Raw genomic sequence first — 12,618 nt, 5'->3', positions numbered from 1 at the left:
CCTTATTCTCTTTAATATTGGGGTACCACTTATCTAAGGGCCCCCTCCATAGTTCTAGAGCATTTCTTCTCAAGCGTTAACATGAACATGAAATACCATATGTATTCTGATTCAGCAGGTCTGGAATGGGACCTGAGACTTGTCAAGTTCCAAGGCGTTGCTGATGCTACTGGTCCATGGACCACACAAGCAGCAAGGTGCTGGAGAGCTTTCCCAACCAGAATGGCCCAAACTACTGGACTGCACAGAACCTGGAACTACTGTTAATGGAAGAGGAGTGGACCCAATTGTTATCCAAACTATAACTAGTCATCATCTCATTAAATGGAGAGAGGATAATTCAAAAAGCAATACCTTATCCTTTGTGAATGATATACCTGGAGTTCTCAACCACCGTAACCACGTACTACCAAAAACTCCAGACCATTTACCTTTTCCAAGGAGCCCCTTCCACTTGAGCCTATACTAGGTACCTGAGCTCAAGGTCCCTGGACCAAATATCTTTTTTTTTTTTTTTTTTTGGTCTTTTTTCTTTTTTGCATAAGTAGGAAGATAGAGTCAGCCAAATGGGGCCTTGCCCAAGGAAAGAGCTATCAAATATTATTTCAGCTCACACTTTATGTTCTTTGTTTGTCTTTACGTTATTAGTTTTTATTTATTTCCTTTTCTTTTCTCTAGGAGAAATTCTTATAGGTTTCTCTCAGTTCTTGCTTAGTTTATTTATTTCTTATCTATCTTTCAGGTCCTTCCCACCTTATAGCTAATGAAAACCAAGTATCTGAGAGTTGTCTGTAAATAAGACAACTTATTCCAAAGTCTTCTTTTGGCTGGGTATCAGGATGATAGTTTATTGGTTTTCCAGATTTGGGGGTTGGGATAAAATCAGAAATAGGAAAGATATTTGTAGCTCTTTTCAAGACTGATTAATATTGTTAATTTATCTCCTCATACTTTAACAGTCCTTTTTTTTTCCCCCAAATGCCACACTGCACAATTAATTCAAACTCTGAGTCTCTGAATTCCCCTTCAAAATGTTCTTTGTCCATATACCAGAGAATGACAGATTCTTTCTGGTCTGAAGCACATCATTGGGACCCCTTGGGGTTTTAATTTTTTTTTTAAATGTTTCACATCTCAACTCCAGTGATTCAAATTCAGGAGGTACAAGGAAGAGCAAGGAACGTGAATTTTTTAAAAGGCTATCCTCTATCCTGCAGGAAGGGTGTAGGTGTGGTAGACTCAGTCTCTCTTTCATGTGGGCACACGAAGCTACTTCACTGTCAGGCCTCTCAACAGGTCTCACCAGTACAATTGACAAAGGGCATGAATTCATGTTGGGACTATCCTATGCCAATCCTCATCCTCAAGCTGTGTGGACTCCATCCCCTTCATCAAATCCCAAGTCATTTTCTTCCATCCACTTCTGTTACCTCCACCCAAGGCCATGGCACTACCCTGCAATGAGCCCCTTTGAAATCTCCCACAGTGTCCAGAGGGATCTCTTGGAGCATGAGTTAGATCATACCACTGCCTTTGCTTAAACCCGTTCTATAACTTCACATCTGACTTAGAGTAAAAGGCAAGCCCAGCATTTGGTCTTCACAATTCTGTCTCAATCTGACCCCTGCCTTCCCCTCCTCTCTCATTTACTCATGACTGGCTTCTTCCTGGGTCTGGAGCTTAACTTTAATGTCCTCTATGCCAAGAGACCTTCTGTGACCACCAGTGTAGAGAAACCACTCACTTAGCCATCCCCTCTTACAACATCCTTTTAATTCTTGGCAAAACACTTTAAAAAATCAGCTCTTATTCCGGTTTTTGTTTGTTTAAGGTCCATATTCTCCATTAGATAGATTCTATGACAGCAGATAACCTTGTCTACTGATTTACTACTGTATCACAGCACCTAAAACTGCAGAGACTTGGGAAATATTTACAAAAGGAATACATTTAAGTTGAACATGGAAGTAGGAGCAGAAGTTTGCCAGGTAAGGTAATAGTAGGGAGAAAGTGTTCCTTGTGCAGGAAAATTAATGTTCTGCTGCCTGGAAGTGGGAGGATACTTAACACATTTAAAAAAAAATGAAAACAACTTAACACCCTAGGCTTTGCTAAGGATATTCCAAAAGAACAATAAGGAGTCCTACAAAAGTTCTAGGAAATGGAGTAACAACATACTTCTTGACAAAAATTCTCAAAAATGGTTGAACAAAAGTTATGTTTTTTATGCTGTAGTCTGTTATATAACCACCACCAAAAGATATCAACCTGTAAATTTTACCTTATTTAGTAAAAGGGTCATTGCAGATATAAATAAGGATCTTGAGATGTGAAGATTTGGCCTTGGATTATCCACATGGGCTCGATATGTTATCACAATTCTCCACTTAAGAGAGAAGCAAAAGGAGTTGACACAGATACCCAGAGAAGTCCATGTGAATATGGAGGCAGAGGCTTGAGTGATGCAGCCACAAGCCAAAGAATCCCTGGAGCCATAGGAAGAGATAAGACACAGGAGCTTCCCTTGTACTTTTGGAGAGCCAGTAGACTAGCTGACACCTAGATTTTATACTTCTAGCCATTAGAGTTCTGAACAAATAAATTCCAGTCATTTTAAGCCACCAAGTTTGTGGTGATTTGTTATGGCAGCCACAAGAAACTAATGCATGTACTTTGTTAAGGAGACAGAAAGAAAGTGAGAGAGAGGGAAGAGACATTCAGATGGCTTGCATCATTATGCACATTGGTCTATACACAGAGTTCAGGCCTGAAGTGAGTATAGATTGGTGATGTTCACCTGTTCTTTCCTCCATCAGCCTTCTTTCCCTTCTGCACCATTGTCGTTAAGTCTAGTGGGTAAAGGAAAGTCTATTTCATGCACTGTGCCCCTCAATTCAAGTTGGCTACTTTATTTTGTCTCAGCTGAAGAAATGATGTCTGTCCCAGTTCTAGAGGAAAAATTGGCAGAAAGATGATATGCTTATTTCCAGAAAGATGATATGCTTATTTATTTTGTGCCAAGGTGGCACAAAAACATGAGCATAAGGAATCCAAGGTATGAGTGCAAAAGAGATTTCCTGTACCATGGTACCCCATGCTCCAATCACAGCTGTGGGAGAGCCATGTGTATTGTGGAAATACATGAAGATCAACCAAGGGACAAGAGTTAAGGCTATTTATCCAGCATTTACTACAGCAGGGAGTCAGTCATCAGTATTTTCAAAGACTTAAAGGCAGTCAGAACATGAGAAGGCTTTGTAGAGGAAGAAAGGGAAAGCTTAGCTGTGCCCTAATGGAAGTTATGGTATGGGGAGGCTGCCGGCAGGCTGTCTAGGAGTGGGGCATCCTTTGGAATCGGTTAGGGTGCATACATGGCTTTTCTGGTTGGTCCCAACTTGGAGGTGGGGACAAAATGGAACTCTTAGTTGCTCATCAGGTCCCAGCCATTTGAGACTGATTGTTACAGGAGCTATTGTTAGCTTCCTGGATTGTTACCAGTCTGACTTCAGTTATAAATCTGATTTCAAATATATGCTACCTTCCTGGGTGGTTATCATAGCAAAGGGGTTGGTTTCCTGGCAGGTTGCTGCAGGTTGTGGGTCAAAGTTCTGTTTTTTAATATGAGCTGGCCATTTTCCATCTGTGTCTCCTGTCACTCAGTGCTCTGACTTCAGTGAAGACTAAGAAAGCACTGCAGTTGGCCTGAATGATGTGGAATACATGACCCTTTGGGGAGAAAGGCCCTGGGCATCTGTGATTTGTTCGAACGTTTCACTGAAGATGTGCAGGACTTTTTTATGAGAAGAAGCTCAGAGCCCGCCAGGAGGGGCTACTCAATTTTAGTAACTGATGTACCTTCCAAAAGATGAAGAAAACTATTGGAAGAGCTGCATCAGCCAATGGAAAGACAGCTGGCCCTGAGTGAACCGCTGAGGACAGTGGCAGAGAAAATAACGGCGGCTCTCTAGGACATATGTACTACTGTGGTTGGGTTTTTATGGGGAAAACAAACAACAGTCTTGTATTGCAGATTCAGAAGGACAAGACCCTGAGTTGCCAGGAGACAAAGGGTACATGACTCTTGTTCTGAAGCAGTTCTGCCAGACTTAATGAGTAAGGTTACAAATCCCCATGACTCAATAGGTAAGAACAAAATCTCCTGTGTGGGTGCTGGCACGCATCCAGAAAGGCCGGGAGTACTGTTTTGGGGTCATTGCAGAAGTCAGCTGGCATCTGGAATGAAAAAGTCTTGTCTGAGAGTGAAGCTGATCCTGGACCCTGCTCCTAGCACTTCTGCAATGCTCAGGCTTGCGCAGCATGGAGTGGAAGTCATCTTTCTCTACCCTTTGCCCCCATGATCTCCTCCACCTTCAAACTTAGAAACCTTCAGTATTTCAAGGCCCCATGGTCCTATGATCTCAGGGATGGGTAAAGCAGTGGATGCCAATCCCATGTAACAGACTATTGAAGATCTTCAACATTGCAAATTGCATCCCCTTGAAACTATCAATTCTTATTGGCCAAACCTGAAGAAAGAATGTGGGAAATGCATTGTTTAGGGGTCCAGGATGGTGGCCTCATTAACACCATCAAGGAAGAACTAGGGGCTTGGGTTTTGGCTCAGTGGTAGAACACTTGCCTAGCATGTGTGAGGCCCTGGGTTTGATTCTTAGCACCACATATAAATAAATAAAATAAATGTCCATTGACGACTAAAAAATATATTTAAAAAAAAAGAATTAATTGAGGGCTCCATAGGGAAGTATTTGCCTAATGAAGACATCCAGCATTGGTTCACGATCAGTAGCACTATTTCCCCACCAGGGGAAATTTGTTTAGCTTCCTGGATTGTTACCAGTTTGACTTCAGTTATAAATATGACTTCAAATATATGTTACCTTCCTGGGTGGTTTTCATAGCAAAGGGGTTGGCCATGTGTGAGGACATTTATGGTCATCATAGCTAAGGTGCTACTCATATGTAGTGGATAGAGGCCCAGGGTGCTACTAGTAACTAGCACTATGCAGTGTTTTTAACATGTGGGAGGAAGGAAAGCACAGCAAGGATAGCATCAATTTCAGAAAACGAAGATCTAGTAGAACAAGGAACAAGACAGCTTTTCTTGCCTGGTATTGGAGGCCTCCTCTTTATCTACTTTCCCCTAGGGTTGAAACTCAGGCATGGCCAGATGAGCCAACTGGGACCATGTGGATGACATAAATAAGAGTAGGATCCTGGGTAACCAGGCAGTCTCTTGGAGCAAAACCATCTACCCGCTCAGGATCCTCATGCACCTCCGGACTATTATTTAGGAGAAAATTACCTTTTCTCTTTTGTGACTGCTAGGGAAAAGGAAAGTATTCAGAAAGGAAAATCACTCATGCTATCAAAAATAGTAGATCTGAGTAGTGATCTTGAGATGCCGATGCAGAAAATGCCAATGCCACAAAGCCTTCTGCAGATGTTATGTAACTTATCAGCTCTCAGCCAGTGCGCAGGAGCCACGTGGTGCGGGGACACGTGGGCGCCAGCTGGAGTGCTTAGCTGGTGTTCTGAAAGCTGTGCTGGGCTGATTGAGGTGCTGGTTTAGACACACGTGCCAGTATTTTTAGAAGTTGCTTTTAAAATCTCAGTTTGGGGGGCTTTACTCTCCTGCTAAACCACTCTGATTCTTTTACTTCCAACTCAGTCTGCTCCAGACCTCCCTTTTAAAGAGCTGTGTTTTAAAATGTCTTGATTTTGATTGCTTTTATTCCCAGACATGATACATATGGAGCTTAGGGAAGCGGCACTTGTTCCAAACCCCAGAGGCAGTAGCAATGGGGAGTCTTGGTGTTGTGTTAGGGCTGACTGAGAAACCAGGTGGAGTACCAACATAGGACAGGCCTGTCTTTGCTAGAAGCTGGGAAGGGGCACACTGACCCTTCATGCAAAGAGCCTACGTTTGCCATAATGCTTCTGTGGAGTGTGAAAATCATTGTATTTCTATAGGAAGAGAACTTTAGTCATCAATTATACCAGGAATGCTCTGTTCAGCTCACCCACACAGGCAAGCTGGGGACTAATCAAGGGTAGAGGAAGCTCCAAAAATCCATGAAATAGGAAGTGGCAAATCCACCAGGCACTAGAGATGCTCAAGGGGAGCAGGGCAATCACTTATGGAGACAGGAGGAGAAACTATTCTGAACCCAGGCGAGATTGGACTCGGTAATCACTGATAACCTTGATAGTCTCAAGGGTGCCTTCTGACTCAGAGAATATGAACACGTAAGGGCAACTTTTGGAGTAAGGAGAGCCAGAATTGCCAGTTCTCTCTTTTTGTCATTGAGTTTGTGCCATTTTTATAAAAAGTCTCCAGAACCAAATGTGCTTCCTGACTCTCTTGCACGTAGTGACAGAGGGGAATATGGTTCCATTTGGAGGCTTTGTACCTTTGCCAAATTAAGAGGAAGCTTGCCTTTGTAATCAGGATAGGGTAGAAAGCACAGAGCATTTTGACTGTTCCTAATGAATTCTTCTGGATGGACTTGAACCATCTCCTTAACAGCTCAGACCAGCTGAGTATGGAGTAGACAAATTGAGAGGCCTCTGATAGAGAGGGTGGTTTTTTCTGGCTTGTTTAAAAAGAGATTAGAGAAGTTAAAAAAAAAATTCTTATTTAAGGAGCATTCCCTAGTCAGCACGCAGCATATCACCAAGGTTGTCTAAAAACCTTTGTCTTGTCCAAGATTCTCCAAAAGGTACAAGTGGGTCCCTTTGGAGGCCTGAATGCTGTGTACTCAGGTAAGCTGCTGGTGCCTGCAGTAGAATTCTAGAATCATTTTTATTCCTCATCACCTTCTGTAGCACTTCAGCCTACCTACCAACTGTTTCTGAGTGGGGGAAGGATCTGCCTAAATGGAGGTTCTCATGCCACCGGGAACGTAGCCAAAGAATATGTTCCTCCTCCTCCCTATACATCACCATCTGGGTTGTCTCTCTAAATCTGTCCATCACAGAATGCCCATTTCTTGAGTGGCCTGTCTGAAGATGGGAAATGTTTTAATTTTCATCTGACCAAATCCCTAGAACATCTGTAAAGCTAATGTTAGTACAGACCATATGGAAAATATTACTTTCACCTCAAAGAGCTATGAATATACTTTCTAAAACAAAGATTTAACCATATCTTCCTTGCCTGCTTTGCTTCTTATGGAAGGTTCAGTCACCAAAGAAACAATTCGTGTGTTTAGTATGATTTCCTATATGTATGAGTCAGCTTTGAGTTACAAAGAAATATCAGAGGTGATTAACTTACAAAGACACAGTTCTGGTGGTTCCAGTACCAGATTGGGAAGTTCCATTGCTTTGGACCTCAGATAAGGGCAGCACATCATAACAGGTGTACATGGTAGAGCCAACTGCTTATATCTCAAGCCAAGAAGCAGAGACAGAAGATAGCACCAGAATCCCACAATCCCTTTCAAGGGCATGTCCCCAGTGACCTAAAGACCTTCCATCTCCTCCCAATAGTTCCATTCTGGGGACCAAATCTTTAATACATAGACCTTTGGAGGGTCACTCATTCACACCAGAGCCTTATATGGTCAGTTTGCCATCCATGAGTTCCGCCAATCAATCAAGGACCAGATTCAACCAACCATGTATCAAAACTAATTGGAAAAAAAAGTGTTGCACCTACACTATGCATAGAGACTTTTTTCCTCATATTTATTCCCTCAAAAATAACAACTATTTACATATTACAGTATCTTCAATATTATAAGTAAATCTAAAGATGATTTGAAGTATATAGGAGAATGTGTATAGATTATATGTAAATACTGTGCCCTTTCTTATAAGGGACATGAGTATCCATGGATTTGGGTGTCCATGGAACCAAAAACCTGCAGATACTAAGAGTTGTACTTTGGGTAGGCTGAGATCTTTAGAAGTCCAGAAGCTTCCCACAAGCATCTTACGATGGTCTTTCAGTATTGTCTTTCTTAAGAAGTATCTGTGCTGTCCAGTATCTCCACAGCCAAAGAAAATGCAGCCCTCTAAGAGAATTAGTCAATAAAATTTAAGGGTGACAAAACTATCAGAATGAAGGAGTGACTGCCCCCAAAGGCAGACACCCACCTCTGTAAGAGAAGTACCACTTTCTTCCTTGCTGGAGGCAGTGAAAATATCCTTTGTGTGAACACAAAAGCTCTCTATTTACTGGCCATTTAGGTCATATTGTTTGCGGTGTCTCTAAATTGTGGTTTTCAGCTGGCAAAGATTTTGGCATTCTCTCCAAAGTAATTCAGCATTTGTTTTTCTTCTCTGCATTTTCATCATTACAAAATATAATTCCCACTTAAATTAATTAAAATACTTAAAATCTAAACTGTAATTGAAAAGAAAGACAGTGGAGCTTTTTTTCCCTTCTAATTTATGCCTTGGTGCTGCAATTTTTTTTTTTTAAACTGGGCTCATGTTGACCCCAGGGGGGGGAAACAGTGGTTACTATAATTCTGTATTGTTTCTGCTGCTGTTATTCATCCCAAGACTTTCAGAATTTTACTAATCCCTAATATGAATCATGAAGCCTCACTCTTACCCTGAAGGCAAGTGGTACAAGATTTGTAATATTGGTAATTATCTTTCAGACTCCATGATCCCCCAAGTGATTACTTCATTATAACTCCACTTCTGAAAGAGTATTCATTGTTTCTTTTTCTCTGATCCAATGGACATCTTGATAGAGAGTTTAGTTTCAGCATCTTTCATTTTTAATTGACTGTTGATATGAGAAATCGATGTTTGCCATCCTCGCTGTGGTCCACCACCACCCACTCCTCGGCCTCTGACCATGAACACTGATAGAAATGTCTCAGACTTTATTCACATGGAACAGCATGTTTAGGCCACAACCTCAGCTGTTGGGGTAAGGAGAAAGCCACGAGCTCATGGGACATAGATTCTGATGCAAGTCATTTAGCCTTTCTGAGACTCAGTTTCCTCATCATTAAAGTGAAAGATTGGATTCGTTCAGTGAATGCTCAAGAGTTCACACATAGTAAGAGGGCCAATAGCAATTCAGACCAACATTTACTGAGCAGCTGTCCCAAACTTGTTAATATTCCAGGCACTAGTTGGTACCTTATAGACAGAGGGAGTGGGAGGCAGACTAATAAATGAGTAATGATGATCGATTAATAGTATGATGAGAACTAAGTTCAAAAGAAGCTACGGTTGTAATAGAGGCATGACATGAGCCCCCAAGTCTTTTTCAATCCTTCAGAAATCTAATGAAATACCTACATTTGCTCTGCTAAGCCTGAGCTTCCTGACTACAATTACTAGTATCCTTCTGGTAGTTAGAAAATACTAACTTCGTGTGGCAAGATTGGTTCTACTATGCTGATCTAGAGCCCTGGCTGTAACTAGCAATCTGGTACCTGTGACTATGAGATAAACCCTAAAATCAACTTCTTAACTCATGTTTCAGTCCAGAGATGACTGTTATTAACAATGGGCACCATCTGGTACCTTTCTGTTTTAACTACTCATTCCCACTAACCAGACACTGATCTTTTTAAATTATTATTTTAAATTTATGTGACCTCTAAATATCTGTGACCTGAGACAAAATCTTCTGGTCATCTTGCCCTTGTTATTGTCTTCATTTTTATTTAATATGAGAAACTATATTGTTACTTAAGAACAATTCATTACACTAACCAACATTTTTCAAATGTGAGGTTTATGAAATAAAAATTAGCAAAAAGAGGGCTTGCTGGCACTCACACCCACCCAGAGAGACTCTGTGCACCACTACCAGGTGGTGTATGTTTCAGGTTCCAATTTTGAATTGTTCTGCATCTGCCTGCAGCTCTCAGTGCCTGGCACATGGTGGGCATTTGATGAAAATGTAACCAGCAGCATGCCCATGGATGGGCCCCATTACGGCCATTCAGTTTGGTTTTTAACATAATGCCAAAAGGCTGGTCAAATATCCAGAATATTGCACAATCCCCAGGATGTCTTGTCAATTGTGAGGACAGTGTCTTGAGGTAATTCAAGGTCACCTTCACATGTTCCAGAGCTCTGCTTTCTGAATTAAAATCTCCATGGACACATCTGTAGGCATTATTGTGCCATGCGGATGGTCCTGGGGTTTCTGATCATACCTTCTGCATTATTAATTCTGTTCTTGGCTATTCATCTTTAAATTTTTGCCAATATGCCCCTGTATGTGACTTTTCTTCTCCTTTTTTTTTTTTGCAGTGTCATAGTTATATGTAGTCATTTGGTTCATCTCAATAAATTTGAACATGCATGGAATTGGATTTTATTTCATGTCCCTCCACTTTTCCCTCCCCTTCTCCCTTCTCTCATTCTACTTCCTCTGCTCTACTGATCTTCTTTTCGCTCATCTATTTATTTATTTTTATTGGTTCTTTCTAATTATATATGAAGGTTAAATTCCTTGTGGTATATTTATATATGCACATAACATGATATTTAAAAATTCATTTCTCATTTCCTCCCCTTTTCCAGCCCTCCTCTCTTGCTCTCAGTCTCCTTCTACTTTACTGATTTTTCTTAGATCTTTATGATATGACTCCCTCTCCTTCTATCCTTTATTTTGCTCCAGATTCCACATGAGAGAAAACATTTGACCTTGATTTTCTGATACTTTTTTTTTTACGTAGCATTATGTTCCCATTTCCATCTATTTACCAGTAAATGCCATAATTTCATTCTTCTTTGTGGCTAAATTAAACTCTATTGTTTAAGAATTCTTAATCTCTTCATCTGTTGGTGGGCATCTGAGTTGATTATAGTTTGGCTGTTGTGAATTGTGCTGCTATACACATTGAGATGGCTCTATCCCTATAGAATACTGAGTTTAGTTCTCTTGGATAACATTTCTCAAAAGAAGAAAAACAAATGGTCAGCAACTATATGATAAAATGTTCAACGTCTCTAGCAATTAGGGAAATCTAGCAAAACTCCACTAAGATTTTATCTAGCTCCAGTTAGAAGGACAATTTTCAAGAACACAAACAGTAATAAATGCTGGTGAGGATGTGAGCAGAAAGGTGCACTCAAACATTGCTGGTGGGACTGCAGATTAACTAGTTACAACCACTCTGGAAAGCAGTATGGAGATTCCTCGAAAAACTAGAAATGGATCCACCATATGATCCTTCTTACTCTTTAAGAAATGAAATCTCCTGGCAAGGCTACCTGGGTGGGCCAAAATGGCCACCGTGGCCCAAATGACTGTTGGGGATCTGGGTAAGTGTGGTAATGCCCTAGTTTATTTTTCCCTGCTTTTGGCTATGAGGAAAAGCAGAGGAAACCACAAATACTAAAATCTAAAGACAGAATTTCCCTTTTCCCTCTTTTTTCCTCCACCTCCTTCATGAAATTCTTCCTCTTCTTTTTGCCCCAGTTCAATTCAATTCATGGGGCTTTTTCTCTTTGTCCTATCTCCTATTCAAGTCTTCCATTCTTTTTTTATTAAACAATATGAACTATTTTATTCAACAGCGTGGATAAGGAAAAGAAACATGTTTTGAACTTAGAAAACGAAAAATTGCATGGACTTCAAAGATGAAGTCATCAGCATTGGATTGGGAATTGAGAGTCCTTGGTTACTAAAACATAAAATGGTTAAAAATGCACAATGGAAAAGTTAATAAACTATAGTTTTAAACTGCTATACTTAAAAAGAATACCACGTTCAAAAGGCTAGCGTGTTTCGACAACTACCTACAAAGATAAATATTTATAACATAATAGACTAAGGGATAAAATTTTAATGTAGAACACATTCTTATGAACCAATTAGAAAAAAAGAACATCTCAACTACAAATGCACAAAGAACATGAATAAGTAATTGCAAAAAATAAGAAATACGAATGGCTAATATGCATGTGGGAAAAAATGTACAATATTACTGGCAATCAAACCAATTCAGATTTCAAGCAATGAAGGTTTATATTTGTTTAAAAATTCACACACACACACACACACAAATTTTCTTTAGAAAGATAACACCTAACATCAGTGAGGAGTCAGGCAAATGGTCATTCATGCTGTAGTGAAAGTATGATTTGGATCAAGTACTTTCTGGAGATAATTTGTAAAGAGCTTTTAAAAAGTGCTTCTCTTTCAGCCCACCGAACCTACAGCATTCAGCAGATGTTTTTGAGCACCTATAATGTGCCCTTCGTTTCTAGTTACAAATATCAGGGAACCAAATCTATCCTAAGGAAATAATCAATTAACTGCCCATTCATATATAAAGAGTGTTACTGAGTAATTATGATAGTAAATATTGTAAGAAGGTTAAATGTCCAATGGTAGCAATTTGGTTAATTATGGTACCCCAGGCAATGAAATGCTTGGCAGTCATTAAATGACAGAGTGACAATGTTCACAAGATATTGTAATATGAAAAAGGGCTGGTGAGAGATGAATGTGTACAGATTAATTCCAATGTTGTTTAAATATACAAATGAGTAGGAAATTTTCTCATGGTTTGTATACTCCCCTCCTGCAAAAGAGTATTACTCAATTATGGAGTATTTGGAGTGTTTTCTAAAATATCCTTGGTATTTTTCAATCTATAGTGAACA

General features: G+C 40.1%; 1 protein-coding gene across 3 annotated transcripts in view; it reads left to right on the top strand.

Moving 5' to 3' along the window:
* The window catches only part of Dclk1 (doublecortin like kinase 1), a 344,423-nt gene that overhangs the window by 233,127 nt on the left and 98,678 nt on the right, over positions 1 to 12,618 (top strand). The gene's annotated exons all lie outside the window — the stretch shown is intronic.

Source organism: Marmota monax, unplaced genomic scaffold (genome assembly GCF_021218885.2).
Source record: "Marmota monax isolate L192 unplaced genomic scaffold, Marmota_monax_Labrador192_F-V1.1 WCK01_AAM20220418_F8-fsc00011, whole genome shotgun sequence".
Taxonomy (NCBI): Eukaryota; Metazoa; Chordata; class Mammalia; order Rodentia; family Sciuridae; genus Marmota; species Marmota monax.
The sequence above is the reverse complement of the archived record's forward strand: the minus strand, read 5'-3'. Positions and strand labels throughout refer to the sequence as shown.